Raw genomic sequence first — 5135 nt, 5'->3', positions numbered from 1 at the left:
GATTGGAGAAGCTGGGGTTGTTCTCCCTGGAGAAGAGAAGATAAAGAGGAGATTTGATCGAGGTGTTTAAAATCACGAGGGATCTGGACAGAGTAGACAGGGAGAAACTGTTCCCATTGGTGGGAGGATCCAGAACCAGAGGACACCGGTTTTAGGTGAGTGGTAAAAGTAGCAAAAGAGACAGGAAAACCTTTTCACACAGCGAGAGGTTAGGATCTGGAATGCACTGTCTGAGAGTGTGCAGGAGGCAGGTTTAATTGAGGCTTTCAAAAGGGAATTGGAATATTATCCTGAAAGAAAGCAACTGCAGGGTGATGGGGAAATGGCTGGGGAGTGGGAGTAGGTGAGTAGCTCTTATCGGTAGCCAGTACAGGTACAATGGGCTGAATGGCCCCCTTCTGTGCTGTAACCAGTCTCTGATTCTATGATGCAGTGATAACCCCACAAGGCAGATACCTGAGCTTCCAGAGCCCGCTGGGATAGAGGATGGACCCTCAGTGGATTCTCCAGTCGATTGTTCCTCGTATTCCTGAGTTTGGGAAGTCTCGGGTTCTGTAACAAAGGGAAGGAGACATTGCAGAGTGAGACATGGAGAAAAACACAACAGGTCAACAGGATGGAACTACTGTCAGGAGAATGTCAGAAAGCAGTCTTTATAAAACCATAATCTTCCATCCTGTTCACTACATTACTGTGTCATGCTCCCCTCAGTCTCCAAATGACACCCCCCTCGGTCTCCGCCCCGCAGCCCGCTCGGTCTCCGCCCCGCAACCCCCTCGGTCTCCGCCCCGCAACACCCTCGGTCTCCGCCTCGCACTCCCCTCGGTCTCCGCCTCCCACTCCCCTCGGTCACTGCATCACACCTCCCTCAGTCTCTGTATCACACCTCCCTCAGTCTCTGTATCACACCTCCCTCAGTCTCCGTATCACGCCTCCCTCAGTCTTCGTATCCCAGTCACCGTGTCACACTCCACCCCCCAGCCTCTGCGCCACACTCCCCTCAGTCTCTGCGTCTCACTCCCCTCAGTCACTGTATCACACTCCCCTCAGTCTCTGTGTCTCACTCCCCTCAGTCACTGTATCATACCCCTCAGTCTCTGTATCACACCTCCCTCAGTCTCCGTATCACACCTCCCTCAGTCTCCGTATCCCAGTCCTCTCAGTCACCGTGTCACGCTCCACCCCCCAGCCTCTGCGTCACACTCCCCTCAGTCTCTGCGTCTCACTCCCCTCAGTCACTGCATCGCGCTCCCCTCAGTCACTGCATCGCGCTCCCCTCAGTCACTTTATCGCACTCCCCTCAGTCACTGTATCCCACTCCCCTCAAACACTGTATCCCACTCCCCTCAAACACTGTATCCCACTCCCCTCAGTCACTGTATCCCACTCCCCTCAGTCACTGTATCCCACTCCCCTCAGTCACTGTTTCCCACTCCCCTCAAACACTGTATCCCACTTCCTTCAAACACTGTCTACCAGACTCTTCAATATTGCTTGGACCATTGTTTTCTTGATATGCCTTAATGACATAGATTTGGATGTGTAGGGCACATTTTCAAAATTTGCAGATGACTCAAAAGTTGTGAATTACGAGGAGAATAGTGATAGACGTCAAAAGGATGTAGACAGACAGGTGGAAATGTTCCGACAGGTGGAAACTGAATCCGAATGCAGAAAAGTGAGGAGAGACTCAACTTGACAGTAAGAAACTGTTCCCATTGGCGGGAAGTTCCAGAACCAGAAGACAATGAATAAAGGTGGTTGGGAACAGAAGAAAGGCAACACGAGGGAAACCTTATTCACACAGCGAGAGGTTAGGGTCTGGAATGCACTGTCTGAGAGTGTGCTGGAGGCAGGTTCAATTGAAGACTTACACAAAGAACTGGTTAATTGTCTGAACAGGAATATCTGCAGGATTATGGGGAAATGGTTGGGGAATGGGAGTAGGTGAATGGCTCATGCAGAGAGCCAGTACAAATATGGAGGGCTGAATGGTCTCCTTCTGAGCTGTAACCAATTCGATGATTCTGTAATGATAACCTCACAAGACAGATACCTGAGCTTCCAGAGCCCGCTGGGATAGAGGATGGACCCTCAGTGGATTCTCCAGTCGATTGTTCCTCGGATTCCTGAGTTCGGGAAGTCACAGGTTCTGTAATAAAGGGACGGAAACATTGCAGAGTGAGACATGGAGAAAAACACAACAGGTCAACAGGATGGTACTAGTGTCAGGAGAATGTCAGATAGCAGTCTTTATAAAACCATAATCATCCATCCTGTTCACTACATTACTGTATCACACTCCCCTCCGAGCTGCATCCCGCTCTCCTCCGTCGCTGAATCCCGCTCCCCTCCGTCGCTGCATCCCGCTCCCATCCGTCGCTGCATCCCGCTCCCATCCGTCGCTGCATCCCGCTCCCCTCCGTCGCTGCATCCCGCTACCCAAGGGAATGTGAGAAAGTGGTAAATATAACATTGGGAATTTCAGGAATTATAAACTGGGGCACAGGGGACAAGAATCAAGGAAGATATGTTAAACTGTATTAAACACCAGTTCAGCGTCAACTCGAGTATTGTGTCAAGTTCCAGGCACCTCACGGTAGGAAAGGATGTTAAGGGATTCGAGAAAGCACAGGAAGGATTTCCGAGAATGATTCTCGGGATGAGGGATTTCAGATACGTGGATAGTTTGGAGAAGCTGGGGTTGTTCTCCCTGGAGAAGAGAAGATTAAGAGGAGATTTGATCGAGGTGTTTAAAATCACGAGGGATCTGGACAGAGTAGACAGGGAGAAACTGTTCCCATTGGTGGGAGGATCCAGAACCAGAGGACACCGGTTTTAGGTGAGTGGTAAAAGTAGCAAAAGAGAGAGGAAAACCTTTTCACACAGCGAGAGGTTAGGATCTGGAATGCACTGTCTGAGAGTGTGCAGGAGGCAGGTTTAATTGAGGCTTTCAAAAGGGAATTGGAATATTATCCTGAAAGAAAGCAACTGCAGGGTGATGGGGAAATGGCTGGGGAGTGGGAGTAGGTGAGTAGCTCTTATCGGTAGCCAGTACAGGTACAATGGGCTGAATGGCCCCCTTCTGTGCTGAAACCAGTCTCTGATTCCATGATGCAATGATAACCCCACAAGACAGATACCTGAGCTTCCAGAGCCCGCTGGGATAGAGGATGGACCCTCAGTGGATTCTCCAGTCAATTGTTCCACGGATTCCTGAGTTTGGTGAGTCACGGGTTCTGTAATAAAGGGACGGAGACATTGCAGAGTGAGACAGGGAGAAAAACACAACAGGTCAACAGGATGGTACTAGTGTCAGGAGAATGTTAGATAGCAGTCTTTATAAAACCATAATCTTCCATCCTGTTCACTGTATAACTGTATCACGCCCCCCTCAGCCTCCGCGTCACGCCCGCCTCAGCCTCTGCGTCACGCTCCCCCTCAGCCTCCGCGTCACGCCCCCCCTCAGCCTCCGCGTCACGCCCCCCTCAGCCTCCGCGTCACGCCCCCCTCAGCCTCCGCGTCACGCCCCCCTCAGCCTCCGCGGCACGCCCCCCTCAGCCTCCGCGGCACGCCCCCCTTAGCCTCCGCCTCACGCTCCCCTCAGCCTCCGCGTCACGTTCCCCTCAGTCTCCGCATCACACCCCCCTCAGCCTCCGCATCACACTCCCCTCAGTCAGTTCATCACACTCCCCTCAGTCAGTGCATCACACTCCTCTCAGTCACTGTATACAGGACTCTTCAATATTGCTCGGACCATTGACATAGATTTGGATGTGGAGGGCACATTTTCAAAATTTGCAGATGACTCAAAACTTGTGAATTAAGAGAAGAGTGAAAAGGATGTAGACAGACAGGTGGAAATGTTCCGACAGGTGGAAACTGAATCCGAATGCAGAAAAGTGAGGAGAGACTCAACTTGACAGTAAGAAACTGTTCCCATTGGCGGGAAGTTCCAGAACCAGAAGACAATGAATAAAGGTGGTTGGGAACAGAAGAAAGGCAACACGAGGGAAACCTTATTCACACAGCGAGAGGTTAGGGTCTGGAATGCACTGTCTGAGAGTGTGCTGGAGGCAGGTTCAATTGAAGACTTACACAAAGAACTGGTTAATTGTCTGAACAGGAATATCTGCAGGATTATGGGGAAATGGTTGGGGAATGGGAGTAGGTGAATGGCTCATGCAGAGAGCCAGTACAAATATGGAGGGCTGAATGGTCTCCTTCTGAGCTGTAACCAATTCGATGATTCTGTAATGATAACCTCACAAGACAGATACCTGAGCTTCCAGAGCCCGCTGGGATAGAGGATGGACCCTCAGTGGATTCTCCAGTCGATTGTTCCTCGGATTCCTGAGTTCGGGAAGTCACAGGTTCTGTAATAAAGGGACGGAAACATTGCAGAGTGAGACATGGAGAAAAACACAACAGGTCAACAGGATGGTACTAGTGTCAGGAGAATGTCAGATAGCAGTCTTTATAAAACCATAATCATCCATCCTGTTCACTACATTACTGTATCACACTCCCCTCCGAGCTGCATCCCGCTCTCCTCCGTCGCTGAATCCCGCTCCCCTCCGTCGCTGCATCCCGCTCCCATCCGTCGCTGCATCCCGCTCCCATCCGTCGCTGCATCCCGCTCCCCTCCGTCGCTGCATCCCGCTACCCAAGGGAATGTGAGAAAGTGGTAAATATAACATTGGGAATTTCAGGAATTATAAACTGGGGCACAGGGGACAAGAATCAAGGAAGATATGTTAAACTGTATTAAACACCAGTTCAGCGTCAACTCGAGTATTGTGTCAAGTTCCAGGCACCTCACGGTAGGAAAGGATGTTAAGGGATTCGAGAAAGCACAGGAAGGATTTCCGAGAATGATTCTCGGGATGAGGGATTTCAGATACGTGGATAGTTTGGAGAAGCTGGGGTTGTTCTCCCTGGAGAAGAGAAGATTAAGAGGAGATTTGATCGAGGTGTTTAAAATCACGAGGGATCTGGACAGAGTAGACAGGGAGAAACTGTTCCCATTGGTGGGAGGATCCAGAACCAGAGGACACCGGTTTTAGGTGAGTGGTAAAAGTAGCAAAAGAGAGAGGAAAACCTTTTCACACAGCGAGAGGTTAGGATCTGGAATG

This window comes from Heterodontus francisci, unplaced genomic scaffold, assembly GCF_036365525.1.
Source record: "Heterodontus francisci isolate sHetFra1 unplaced genomic scaffold, sHetFra1.hap1 HAP1_SCAFFOLD_345, whole genome shotgun sequence".
In the NCBI taxonomy this organism is placed as follows: Eukaryota; Metazoa; Chordata; class Chondrichthyes; order Heterodontiformes; family Heterodontidae; genus Heterodontus; species Heterodontus francisci.
This window is presented reverse-complemented; position numbering follows the sequence as displayed.